At 39.1% G+C, this 14,924-nt stretch overlaps 1 protein-coding gene across 1 annotated transcript in view; it reads left to right on the forward strand.

Annotated features, from left to right (window-relative positions):
- Positions 1-14,924, forward strand: part of LOC134542400 (dynein regulatory complex subunit 7) — a 73,825-nt gene that overhangs the window by 24,996 nt on the left and 33,905 nt on the right. The window lies entirely within an intron of this gene.

Below are 14,924 nucleotides of genomic sequence, written 5' to 3' on the forward strand. Positions count from 1 at the left end.
CGCTAGAAATACCAGCGAGCGTCGCGCTTATCATCCCGCCTCACTAACACACATACACCCCTGACGAGGCGGGCCCCTTAAGTACAGTGTGCCCCGCTTTCTCGGCGATGTTGTCAAATCACATATGCAGTAAGAGATGAACGTAATGTATGAACTAAATTCAGCAACTCCACTTTCACAGACGTTGCACTGAAGGATATATTTTTTGACACTCGATAATATTTTGTTTTCTCCACGAATGATTTGGCACACGATCACACTTTACACTGTGATAGGACGCATTGTTGGATTTTTTAGTCCTGTAGACAGTCCTGAGAGAAAAGCTTCTATCTTCTTAACTGTAGAATCTTTCCAAGACTTGTTTGTAGCATGCCCTTCATTCACCCACGTTTCATCTAAATAGTATATTTTGCGTCCTTGTTGTCGGTAACCACGGATTTTGCTTAAATAATTTCTTCGCCATAGTGAAATGTCGTCCATATCAATTATGACATTTGTTTTGCTTCTCTTTACGTACTGAAAACCGATAAGTTTTAACAGTTTATAAAATGTTGTTCGTCTGAAATTAGGAAGTTCAGGGTCGTCGTTAACACATCGTAGCACTTTGTTCAGCGTAGGTGGTTCATTTGCGAAGAAAAAAACTATGCACTTAACGCCTATTAGCCGTCTTCACAAAATCATCACAAGTTTTGATAACAGCATACTCACGTTTCCTTTTATTCCCGGGAGTTGTTAATGCCCCAGTGTCCTGTAATTATTTCCTTGCACGAAGCACACTGCTCTTCGAAACACCCGTAAATTCCGCATTTAAACTCGCGATATCGTTCACACGGCAATCCGGATATTTGTCTGAAAATGTTTTAAAAACATTCAACGCAATAGTTTTCTGTGCACTTTTCAAAGGCTTTCCCGTTCTGTGCTTTACAAAACTCGGTCCGGCGTTAGCCATAACAAACCGTGCGCGCGCGAATCCGAAATACAACTGTACACACGGCGTCTGCTAACATATATTGTAAGTTAATACTTGCTGACACATTAAACTGTATTGGATATTAATGGTGAAACGCTATAAAGCTATATAACAACAATTGTTATAAAAAAAAGGCAGTGTAAAAATACTTACAAATCGTACGTAACCAAGGGACTATTTCTTGCGCACGAATAATGTGCGCGGCGGCCGGCAGTCAATGAAAATGTTTGTTTACAAGAGGCTTTGTTTAATCCAAAACTCAGGTAAGAGTGAACGGAGAATAGTCAGAGAAACTAGGCTTTGGAAAACTAAAAATAATAAAAAAAATAGTTTTTTAATGCATTTATAGACATTTCTCTCTTCGCTCATTTCTTAATGTTGTTAAAGCTTATGTCCTTGGTTTTTGCGGTGTATTTATTGCACTTGAATTATTATTATTGTTATTATTATTATTATTATTGTATCTGTGTTCTCGCAAGTTTAATTTTATTTGTTTTTAGTGGTCTTGCAGCCATGCTCTGTATTGTCCTATCTTGTCGGTGCCAACATGGCGACCTATTTGTAGTTGAGACACGCATTTGGCACTTGTATAGCTTATAACGTATCATAGTTATTCGAATGTGCTAGTTGTTGTGGGTGGCTCGTGAAACTGTGATATGTGTTCAATGATCAGCTGAAAACTGTAACCCGGTCTTTTAAAGTTAACGCTAATTTAAACAACTTGAAACGACGGTTCCATTTTTAATACAAGGGTGATTTGTATTACAGTTTACCGAACCTGTAAAAATTCTGAAGAAAACGCTTTCAAATTCTCGCTTGTTTCCTTGTCACATGAGTAGTGACGTCATGCGGTTCACGTGACTGCATGCCACAGCTCCATGTCTGGGTTTGATGTGCAGGCAGATATACTGGCCCCAATGAAGCATTCCTCTTCAAGACCGGGTGGGATGCCATATATTAAATGCATTGTAGAGAACTACTTTTGATTTACGCGTATCACGATTAGTCCTCAGAACTGTCGTAATCATCTGATATCAACAAGGCCATGTGCTTTTGTTTACAGTTAACACTTGAACAAAGGACCCCCCCCCCCCCTTTTTTTTTGTTAAAACTGTTGCATATAATGTAGTAATTAGATACAGAACATATTTGAATGCAGCAGTAAAGAAGTACCCAACCCCACTGTGTGTATCAGCAGCGCACGACTTGTACAATAAGCTAGCCTGAAAGCTGCCCTGTTCTGTCGGCGTGTCGAGTGTCTTGCCGGAAGTTGCCAGAGCGGTGAGTGGCTAGCGGCGAGAGAGAAGAGTGCGATGCAGTCACAGTAACCCAGTGACCCGGCGCTCCTCATGCGCACACAAAGAGCGCGTGTTGCCGTGAAATATGGCCATTACACGGCGCGACAAGGACAGGTGGAGCGAGAGAGACAGCGAGAGCTCGATGATAAATCATAAACCGCGCGCTCTTCCCCGCTGCCTGCTCTTCAACAATCCGCAACTTTCACTATCTCTGCTCCCCCCGCCATGGAGCAGTCGGCCTTGCTACTCTTAGAGCGCGGGCCTCGTGACTGACTGCCTGTGCGAGCGAGTACCCGTGTTGTGTTTCATCGGTCCGGTGGATAATGCCACTGTATTGAGCTCCGCAGAAAGCGCTATGCCCATTATCAAATGTGCATTACGGAACTTAATTTAACTAACAAACAAATATTATTGTTTATTGTGGTTTCTTCTCCATGGTAATGTGTTGCCACCTGTTGCTTCTATGTTAACTAAGGAAAATAAATATAAACAACTGTTTTTAACATTTCATCATACAACAATGTTATCGAACATGGTGGTAATAAACGAGTCCTCAGGGGTTGTTATTAATATTAAACTATGCATTGATAAAAAAATTATCTAGTGCCGCCCCTCGAGCTTAAAATTTTGACGTTGACAATCGGTAATTTCGATAGTCTATCGTCACGCACTTTCCATCACGTTACTTTCATGTGTAGATACATAGATGGCCGTTTATTCGGGGATTGCGTGTGGGTACACAAGAACAACGTTCAGTTTCCGGACTTTCAGCCATAAGGTCGTTGAAGCAGTGGTTAAGCGATTGACTCGTGTTCCGGAGAACTTTGGTTGGGGGTAACACCCTCCTCCCCCCATGAAAGGTCGTCACTTCCTTCAACGATATCTCTGATTTGTGTCCGTTTCTAAGGTCACGATAATACTATGAACATTTGACCATTTTTTGGCTGAAGTAACAGGGATTGAGTTTAGACGTAGAAGAAAATATTTAGCTCTCACCTAAACAAGTAGTACTAAACAGTGTTATTAAGTAAACGCATATTCCGTTTGTTCTGAACTAGCTGATGCGCTTCGGAGTCTACCGACAGAACACGCCCCTCGTGGGTACGCCACTGTCGCGCGTCGAACAAAAAATATATAATTTGGAAAATCAACTTATAAAAATGTCTTCGGAACTGCTATAACCGGAAGAAATATAAACAGATTACGCTAACGTGTATTCAACGGTTTTAAAGAGCATTTAAACTTTCATTCGATTAATCAATAATATGTCAGTATGATGGGAAAAAAATTATGAAAAGACAGGAAAAGATCCGAAAGTGAATAAAGCGTCAACGATGTTATAGCCGGCCGGGAGAAGAAGAAGAAAGCATCAACAATGCAATTATCGTTGGCATAGAGATTGTCGGGAAAATGTGGTCGGAAATTGCACAAAAAAACTTTTGTAAAAATTCTGAAAAAAAAATCTTTTTGAGGTGCGAACGGCCTCCCCGGAGTCTGCGCCAGAGAACTGCAGACAAACGCTGTATTTTATTAATATAAATAGTTTGTTTCACGAGTTAATGAGGGGCGTATTCTTGGACAGGCATAATACTCATATATATTTGTATTAAAATCTACATAATTATGTCACTGCAATGAAAGAAAAAAAGGAGATCAATAAACGAACAGAAAATACCAAGTTGTCACCCATGAAACATTGTGAACCATCTTTTTCTTTTGTGCAGTGGTGTCTCGGTCTAGTAGGACTGCTGTGTTTGTTAGCTGCGACGTTGGTGTGTACTGCTGGATGAAGAGGAAGGGCTAGGGTCGAGGGGCGAGGGCCGAGGACAGGGCCCGCCGACCCGCGGAAGGGACTGTAGGCCCGCGGGCGGCCGGCCCTGGCGCCGCAAGACGCCGCGATCAATGCCCGGGCGCGCGCTTGACGGTGTAGCCCCGCGCCCGAGTAAGCAATTCATCAGCGGCAGCGAGTGTCTCGCGGGGACTCCTTTGTGAGGTGAGCGGCCAGTACACAAAAACCGCGCGCCCCCTCCCCCCTGCCTCCTTCCCTGGCGCGGCACTTCCGACCCGCGAGCTGCCAGCGACCTTTTTCCCCCCTCGCCCGCCAGGCCCCGCCCCCGGGGCAGAGCCACGCTAATCAGTGGCCGACCGTGTGACGCTGACGCACCCGGTCACCTCCCCTCCCCTGCCCCACCCCCTCTCTCTCCTAGCCTCGCCGGGGTCTGCAGCCCCCGCGGCCTGCTACAGTCCGCGCCAGCACCGCGCCCGCGTACAGTCCGTGCCGCGACCGAGCTGCACGGTCTCCACGTCTCCACGTCCCCACTTGTGCCGGCCGCTCCGTCACTCGGCTTCGTGTCGACGTAGCAGGCATTTTATTGTCGTCATTCTCTAGATCGTCGTTAGTTCAGATATGATAAAAAAAAATCGTTTCATTTGAAATATGGTTTTGACAAATAAACATGATGGTAGTAGATATATTAATGTTCTTCCGACACCAAGGTCGAAGTTGGTGTACATCATTCTGTATGACCTTGACCTAAAACATTTTCCATTTTTACACTAAACTGGTTTAAAAAAGCCCCAAAATTAGAACTATCCAAAATCTTCCAATTTCGATTGAAAAATTCTAGGTTTTAAGGAATATTTTCAATAAAAACATTAAAAATTAAAAATTATGTAAAGTGATTTTGTACTAGTCTGACTTGTACGATTTTCCCGTAATTTGTACGGAAAATAATTCATATTACGATTGTACGGAAATTCGGAACATCTTACGATTTTTGTCTGTTCAAAAATGTAGTATAATATTTTAGTGCCCATATAAATGTACCGTTTAAGCAGCATTTGTTATTGTTTAACAACATGGCGTCCGCGATAATATGAGAATAATGGAGTCAGAGAAAAATCGTTCCGAAAAGAAAGTAATTTTTGTGAGTTTTGTTGGTACACAGCACGTTGGCTGGAGACGAGTGATAACGTACGAGTGCGGTAAATATTTTATAAGTTAGCGCTTGTACGAAACGTAAGATAATATGATTTCATAATGGCTACGAGTAGTAAAAAAACATTATGGACAGGTGTTTCGGTCATCTTACTCAGAATTATTTCCTTTCATTACTAAGAGTGAAAAAGGCTCTAATTTTGCGTTTTGTAGTGTTTGTCGTTGCGACATTAATGTTTCCCATGGCGGCAAGACGATATTTCCTATCACGTCAAGAGCTTGAAACATGCAAATAACGCGAAGCTTGCAGAAGAAAACAAAAATATCAGTAGTTTCTTTTCCGTGCACCGTAACAGTGACAATGATGTCATTAGGGCGGAATGTTATTTTACAAGCTTTTTAGTGGAACATAACCTTCCATTCAGAGTCGCTGACCACGCCGGGCATTTGTTTCGAAAAATGTTCCCAGGGTCTGATATCGCAAAAATGTACAGCTGTGGGCGCACTAAAACTGCAGAAATAGTAAAAGAAATGGCTTCCAATACTACTACTTCAGTAGTAAAGTGCTTGCAAAGTGGCTCGTATACACTAGCTACTGATGGAAGCAATGACACGAGTAATAAGTTATATCCTCTCGTGGTAACTTATTACAACCCTGACTGCAGGTTAGTAACTAGTTGTGTTTTGGCCATAACTTCATTGGAAGGTGCTTCTACTGGTAAAAATATTGGGCAGTTATTGCTATCAGAACTTGAAAGTATGAATGTGCCAATTCATAATTGTATAGGTTTTGGCTGTGATAATGCAGCAGTTATGATTGGAGTTAAAAAAAAAATTTCTGTATTAAAAGAAAAGCAGCCAAATTTAGTAGTCATATGTTGTCTGTGCCACTTAATTAATTTGGCTGCAGAAAATGCTTCTGCAAGTTTGCCAGTGAGGGTGGAAGAAATACTTGTAGACATTTATTACTTTTTGGAAAAAAGCTCCAAAAGAAAGGAAAGGCTGCGTGACTTTCAAGGTCTCCATGATAATGAAGTTTTAATAAATTACAGTAACTTTTTATTTAACTTTCGTATTTTTGGTAGAGACATGGAGTTATCAATGCAAAATAAACACATGTTTTCCGGATCACTTATTTTAAACATCGCGCCTGATTTACGCTATCGATTTGTTAATTTGGAAATCTTACTGCTTGCACTCCTAACAAGTTGGCAGGTATGCTAGTCACCGCCAATATCTTCGATTATATAGATCTATATACAATAAGAAATAAAATATAGGCCTAAAAATATATATATATATATAAAACACTATTACATCATAGAGTTCTTACTGCTCGTTTCCAACCTGTCAGCAACACTAATTAATGATTAAAAAATTAAATACTTTCTTTTAAATTAGGAAACAAATACAAGCATAAACAAAATTGGGAGTTGAAGGCTTGTATCCAGATGAAAGCACTTGTGTGATACACTAACACATCTTCCTCCATTGTGTTCTCCAACACCACCCCTCTCCCTCCTTTATCATATACCAATATGTGTTTCATTCGCGCCAATGTGACATAATGTAGTCATATTAGTCGCCATATTGACAACACTATTTTTGTTTCTCTTTTCGTGTGCTAGCATCAATAGTCATTCTGTTTCACTTATCTCCTAGAGCACTCTCTTGTCTATCGCCAGATCGTCAGATACCATCTTGTCACCCAAAATTGAAAATAAACCAAATCATTTGGAAAGAATTCTAAAAATATATTACAAGTCCCTTAATATTTTTTCTATTCAATTTATTACTGTCCTAGGTTTTATCTATGGTCAATACAAAAAAAAATTCCCCTTAAAAATGTATTTGACAAGCAAAATAATGAACCTCATTATGAACAAAGGATTTTTATATATAGCATCTTTAACCATCCTACATATCCATATATGGTGTGCCATACGATCACAACAGGGACAACTACGTATATGAACCAAGCATCACCGAGCTACCAGACCTTCAGTGCCATTTTTGTTATGCCTTGTGCTTAAGTAAAAACCAATAAGTAAGTAGGTTGAGTGTGTCTGAAACATCAGCCATACTGCATGGAGAAAACTTGATCTAAAAAGCCTATACAGTGTTATGGCTTGTACAGTCATAAGGTTTATTTCCTATCCGTGTTCTCTGTTTATTCTCGCACATGGCATGGTTTATGCGAAAAGTGCAAATTGTGTGCCTTGTGTAAGTGGCTTGCAGTGTAAGGGGTGCCGCTCATAGAACACTTGTTTCCTGCGCCTGTTTTCACCGTCTCCAATGTTGCCTGCGAGCGCGGGTATGTTTACGCGACGGGGGGCGGGGGGGGGGGGGGGGGGGGGGGCAGTGCCGCACAAGCAACCTGCTCAGTCAGCACCACACTAGAGGTGAAAGTAACGAAAAAATGTGTACCCGTATGTATTCGTTACTATAACAATTAGTACTCGTTACTTTCGTAACAGCAACGAATCGAGTCGTATTTCGTACGTGTACAGTATGACGTCGCGTAAATAAAAATAAATTGAATATAAACAATTAAAAATATTTGATAATTAACAGCTTTTGTTAACCAAGAAACAATTAAATCTCATTAGAGCGGCTTTATTATAATATATCTTTTAAGATAAGAACATAAAACGTGAAAATACGCGATAATAAAAAACAAAAACATACATATTTATAATTTGTAAAAAAATACTTTCTTACGTTGTTTCTGTTCGAATCTAAAACTTTGTCTACACACACAATACCTTTAATAAACAGTAAAAAACTTGGACGACGAATTTCCAAATTATACTTTTATTAATAAACAAACATCGTTCTTTGTAACGAATAAGCGCGCGCATGCGTAAAACATACGAAAGATGCGAGTAACGAAATGCATTCGTGTGTAACGTTTCGTTACTCGTTACTAGATGCCGCACCCGTTACTCAGTAACGAATACATACGGTTTGCTACAGCTCTACACCACACACTTATTGCAGTTTGCCATTGGATGTCAAGTGAGAAACATGTCGTCCAGCTTCTCTGATGAAGTTCCTTCTCGATAATGCATGCAGAAATAGAATACTAATGAAGCGTACGGGAATCCACGTGATAGATAGAGGAAGGTATAGTATAGTGAGTGCCATCATCTCAATCTGTTCGGTGAACTGAGAAACGAACCCCAAAGGTTATTCTATACACTCGCACGACGAGTGAAACTTCTGATTATATTTTGGTGAAAACCGAGGGGCATGTGTCGTTTTGCCTAAAGGCGTTTTGCCTAATTTTAGGCAAATCGCAGTTAGGCAAAACGCCGTTAGGTTAGCGTAGGTTAGGTAGGTTAGGTTAGGTTAGGCAAAATGCCGTTAGGCAAATCGCCATTAGCAAAATGCCGTTAGGCAATTCGCCGTTAGGCAAAATGCCGTTAGGCAATTCGCCGTTAGGCAAAACGAGGTTTTGTCATCATAGTAACATTTTAGGCAAAATGCCGTTAGGCAAAATGCCGTTAGGCAAATCGCCGTCAGGCAGAACACCGTTAGGGAAAATGCTGTTAGGCAAATCGCCGTTAGGCAAATCGCCGTTAGGCAAATCGCCGTTAGGCAAATCGCCGTTAGGCAAATCGCCGTTAGGCAAATCGCCGTTAGGCAAATCGCCGTTAGGCAAATCGCCGTTAGGCAAAACGCCGTTAGGCAAATCGCCGTTAGGCTAAACGCCTTTAGGCGAAATGACTTTAGGCAAATCGCCGTAACGAATTCATGTTTAGGCAAACCGCCGTTAGGCAAATCGCCTGTTACTCAAAACCGAGAACATTTTAATGAAGGGCTAGTGCAACTGGCATACCCAAACAATTCTTCCAGAAGAAAGATTAATTATTATTTTAAGGTAAGTAATACAGATATAATTATGTTTATCAGAATCGATAGGTAGGGTAGGTGACCCAAATATGAGACCCGGCCTTAATATGAGACCCTTGGTTATCTTGACAAGTAAGAGCTGCTACCTATCAGCCGCTCTTGGAACTACTAGCAGCCTCCATTTCCCGACCACGGATAGAGTGAGACATTTATCTGATGCGCGCGAGATCCAGAATAACAGTTTATACGATTTTCTTCATTTTGAGTTTTTGTGAGTGGCATCTTGCAGCTTTATTATCAACATAGAGGTACGTTTATATTAATTATCCATTCATACTTTCTTATGAGCAGTGAAGTAAGCTTCCATGTGTATAAATAAGGAACTATGGCAGTTTAAAATTTCAGCCTTGTTGATGTGTTTTGTAGCGGCCATGACAAGGTGCCTAATATGAGACCACTTACGTGTCCTAATTTGAGATAGGGTCTCATATTAGGAGTAAGGGTCTCATTAGGTGATTTTGATTTAAAATAATACTGTCACTGTAAAAACAGTAACTAATAAGTTTAATTATATATAAAATATCTTAAAATTTTGTGATAGAACATAGTTAGATATGTAGGCCCTGCTGAGAAGGCCAGGGAAAGCCACGTTTCGATCATCTGCTTACCTCCACACTCATCTCATACGATGCAGCCGTTGGACGTAGGTTTTATGTTCCCTCTCAAGACATCTTATGCTCAAGAAGTAGAAGACTGGCTGTGCCGAAACCCAAATCATGTTGTTACAAACTTTACAGTGGCTAAACTTTTCAGTGCTGCGTACCAAAGAGCAGCAACAATGGAAATATCTGTTAATTATTTTAATAAAACAGGCCTGTTTCCATTTAACCGAAACATATTTCGTGATTATGAATTTGGTGCTTTCTCTAAATCATCAAATGGCCAAGAAACTAGAGAAGAAAAGGAACTCAAGAGAATTCAGATACAGCCATTTGCAGAGAAGACCAGAGCCACCCAAGAGAAACTTCGATGCAGACAGATCAGCCATGTTGCAGCAGTGCAGTTAGGCCCTTTATCAGACCTGTGGATATTTCACCACTACCAAATTTTCCTTCAAAAGAAACATCCAGTAGATGTGGCAGTGCTAATGTTATCACATCATCGCCATACAAAACAAGCTTGGATGAAAATGTCGCAAGAAAGAATAAGGCTGAAGCTCGTAAGAAATTGGTTCTTGGGAAACAGAAAGGAAACGAAGCTAGACCTACACAAACCAGATCTCGCAACACGGACAAATTAAGGATTACTACCAAATCATTCATTGCTGTAGATTCTGAGGACTCCAGTGACGAAAATATTTCGCTGCATGACAGTTAAAATGAAAGTGATGGATCTGAAAGTGATGGATGCAGAGTGTTTGTTATGCGGCTGCCTTTTCTCAGAGGATAAACATGGCGAGAAATGGCGGCAGTGCCTCAAGTGCTATGGGTGCGCTCATGAAGATTGCGGAGCTGATACATGTTTCGTGTGTCCTATGTGTAACAAACAAAAGTGCAAAAAGTGAATAAATGATATCAAATATGGAATTTGTAACATAATGTAGGGGGTGTCTCATATTAGGAACACATTTTTGTTTTCACAAAATTTCGCATTTTTTTTATTTCTTAGTTTAATTATTTTCTGTATTAATACAAGTGCTCAATCCTGTTTTGAAGTAAAAGTGCATTACTTAATATATCATATAAGATAAATAAATCTACCAATAGTGGTTTTAATAACAAAATATAAATATTTTTAAAAAGGGGTCTCATATTCGGTACACTTGCCCTACATTTATGTTTAGGATGTAAATGATTTATTTTCAATTTATTTATTATTGAGGTACTATTTCAAATAACCATTATATATTGTCTGTCTGTACAACTAACTATACACTTGCGCTATTTAGATAGGTTAAAATGGATACCAGAATATAGGTACACAAAGTACGCACTGAAAAAAGTATGATTTATTTGACAGTATAAAATTAGAAATTAAATGAAACATCAGAAGTTTACCATCAGTTGTCATTGCTTATGCCATAAGTCGGATATTGTTCATAAATGCAGCTGCAAATGGATCCGCTATGATCTCTGAGCTTACGGCAGTAGTGTTAAGAGCAGAGGAAGAATAGGAGTTTGGAAAGTCGGTCACCACCAGTTCCTGGACTCTGGCATATGGATATGCACATTCATCCACTATGCTTTGAATGCGACTTCTAAATGCAATTTTCCTCTCATCCGGAATTGTTTTCACATTTTCAAACTTATAAAGAAATATAGGTCTGCATAATCTTCCAGTTACTTTATTTGATCACCTTTCTTGAGTAAATATTTCAGCTTCTTTTCCTCGATTCTTAGAAGGCTGGAGTTGAAATATTTACTTCTAACACGTTTCCTTGTGGATTTTGGTGTATATGTGCTGCTGTTAGCCACACATGCTGTATGAGTTTCTCTTCCAGACCCTCTTCATCAAGGAACTTATTGCTATTATTTTCAAGTGACTGTTTCAATTTTCCTGACCCGGGTATGAAGAGCAGTGAGCATATTTTCTTCCCCTGAGGCCCTCTTGAGGGAAATGCACCACCATTCTTAGGAAGAGGGCTCTTAGTTATCCGCCGTATTGCAGAGAGGTTTCATGTGGAATTTATTGGTGCATTAATATCTTTGAGGAAAAGAAGAGCTTTTAAAAACGGTCATTTTGAGTGTAAATTTGCTTCGTCAGCGCCCATTCCTGTGACCACTTTCGGAATTTTTCCACATTTACCAGAAAAATGGTCTCCTAGATATTTCCAATATCTTCCTCAGTGTTACACTAAAATATATATAAATTAAATTCCCTGTGTAACACGAGTAAAATAATTGTGGGAACACTAGTGTAAATCAGAGCAGATGGTTGTATATACAGCAGCAGTTTTTGACCTACAGTTTTTTTAAGAAGTATATACCAGTAATTCTTGGACGGTGCCCCATTGTATGGATTAATTTACGTTTACAATGAATACTAACTTATAAATAATTTTAAAACTAACTTTTACGAGAAACTATGTCTTTGCTATTCGAAACTAAAACTAAAGCTCTAAATTGCAGATGTTTTTAAAGATTTTAGTATTTTTTTTATTCATTAGTGCTTTTTTAAACACAGTGTGCCGGAGTGTATTGACAACATATTTTACACACGTTACATATTATTACATTTATTTATTTGCAGGATTATTGCTACTGGATCTACGTTTAGAGCTCTCGCCTTTACACTTCGAATGGGGGAAACAACCATAGGAAATATCGAACAACAGATGTGCCGTGGGATGAGCTACACTGTGCATTTACCAGTGCAAACAATACTTAATTTTAGAATATAGCCACTGACTTTCAACAAATATGGAACGCACCAAATTTTATTGGTTGCATTGATGGAAAACACTTTCGAGTTCTTCAAGGAGTTGTAGATGCTAACTATAAGTTTGTTGTTATTGATGTTGGTGGGTACAACAATCAACGTGATGGTGGCATTTTCCAAGCCTCAGATCTTCACAAAATTATAACGGACCTTTTTTTTTCAGCCTCAAGTTCGAATTTGGGTTACGATAATAAAACATTTTTAAATCACAAATATTACTTATTTTTAAAAATATACACAATATTCATGTTATACAACGCGTTTATAAAATGTAGTCCGTAGGCCTTTGTCTTAGGCCGGTAATACAAGATACGAAAATAAGGGCTTTGGTGTTGAATATGCTACACTTGTATTGCAGATGCACACAACCGCTCCCCATCCTTTAGATAGAACAACGCCAATCCCTTATTTTTTGGGAACAGATTTTGGGATTTCTATGACCAATCTGTTGTCCAAACTCCTGCGCATGCGCAGAGCTCACGTTTTCGTTTATTTCGTCCAGATGGAAGACTCGCGTCTTGCGCCATTTTTTAGTATATAGTTACTTTCGTAAACTTCTGAGGACGTACCAAGCGAATTGGTGTGCCAAATGAAACTTTATGGTAGCGAAACTATCCTGGAATGCATTTTGTAACACTTTAATGGTAATAACAAGAAATATTCGCAACTTATAAAGAACTTTACATTATGTTTTACTCTTTGGTTGCTTCAAATGAATATGTGTGGATTCACAACCAATCAAATTAAGGTTTACAAATTCGGACAATTCTTATTTCTCATTTAATTTATTATTTTAATAATTACATTATATTCAAGCAATACGTTCATATTTGTGTTTGTAATTCGAATTAACACATTACTTTCACGTTTTCGGACCATTATGAGGTCAATTTCAAATTATAAAATATTTTATGTAGTTGTAAGCTACAAACTGATTAGGCAGAACATTTTCCTTTAGTGTTCTGGAGCCAACCTATTTGGTTAAGAACGTTTCAGCAAGCTTCGAAACTTCAGAGGAATCGGACGTGTTTTATAAGTATTCATAGTGCAAGTAATTTTAATCGTCGTTGAAACTTAAGTTTGTTGGCTCAATATTTGAAAAGACGTAATTTAGTAATTATGTAAAGCCCAAACATGTTTATTTATGATATTGTGTGAAGAATCTGGAAGTGGTGATAATATACTTCGACGAAATACATTGGACTTAGTTTCGACCATCAAATACTGACAAAAAAGCTGAAAATATTACGTAGGACTACAGCAGTTCGAGGAAGTGAAAACAACTTAATAACAATTTGGAAGGCTACATGGAAATCAGTGTATATGAAAGAATAGCATTGACGCTTTGCTGTTGAACTTCGTGGATAATAGTCTTCACAGTCTGGTGTAGTTCGTCAGCTAACGGCACTTTAGACAGCGCTGTCGCTGCCATTTTTTTTCCAAGTTACGTGATAGCTGGAATAATCGAGGGGCTTTAGTGTTGTTATTAGTACAGTACAATAACAGTGTATGTGTTCTAATATTCAAACAAACCTGACAAATATTTTTACAAGTAGTGTTAAGAATCTCCAGCCTTATTCGTGTGCAATGCGCAGTAGCGACATCTCGCCTCATCCAATTGCTCGGTCCCGAACAGCAAGGAGTGTGAGTGGAACGAACACTACATTCCTCATCCTCTCTACTTTTATACTAGTGTTAGTTACGCTCTGGTGACGTCATATTCGACCTACCTACCTACCGGCTGTAAAGTAATTTCACTTAAAAAAAAAAAATCCTTAAGAATACACAAAAAAACATACATTGAGTAGATTTGTTCCTATGAAATTGGCTTTATATACCTTTTACGAATTGTTACATTATTAGTGCAATGGTTTTTTTTTTTTTTAGTGAAACTTCATTTTCGAACGTTACGAAAATTTCGATCGCATGAGGGGAATAGCTAGGTACATTGTTGGGGGGGGGGGGGGGGGCGGTAAAGGAGGAGAGTGCGTCAGCGGCGACGCCACTCCAACGCATGCGCTAGCGGTCGTATGGGAAGACGGCAAAGATGGGGGGAGGGCATAGGTACGTAGCGCAGCATGCTGTATGCTAGTTGTAACGGCCGGAAGGGTAGGCGGCAGGGGAGAAGTAGAAATGACGCAGCAGTGATGCTACGGAATTCTCGTGACGTTACTTGTGTTTTTCTACACCTCACTTTTCGTAGCGGCTAACGATTGACACCATATTTATTTTATTTTATTTTATTTAAAGAATCTACAATTTATTTATACGTGTGGAAAAGAGTTATTGATACAAATTATGTCATATATTTATTATTCTCTAAATTTTATTTATTTAATTTTTCAAATTTAAACTGAACTTTATTGACTGTGTTGACTATCTTTTTCCAGTCCTTATATTATTTTATTGTATTAATTATTTTCAT

Source organism: Bacillus rossius, assembly GCF_032445375.1.
Source record: "Bacillus rossius redtenbacheri isolate Brsri chromosome 4 unlocalized genomic scaffold, Brsri_v3 Brsri_v3_scf4_2, whole genome shotgun sequence".
In the NCBI taxonomy this organism is placed as follows: Eukaryota; Metazoa; Arthropoda; class Insecta; order Phasmatodea; family Bacillidae; genus Bacillus; species Bacillus rossius.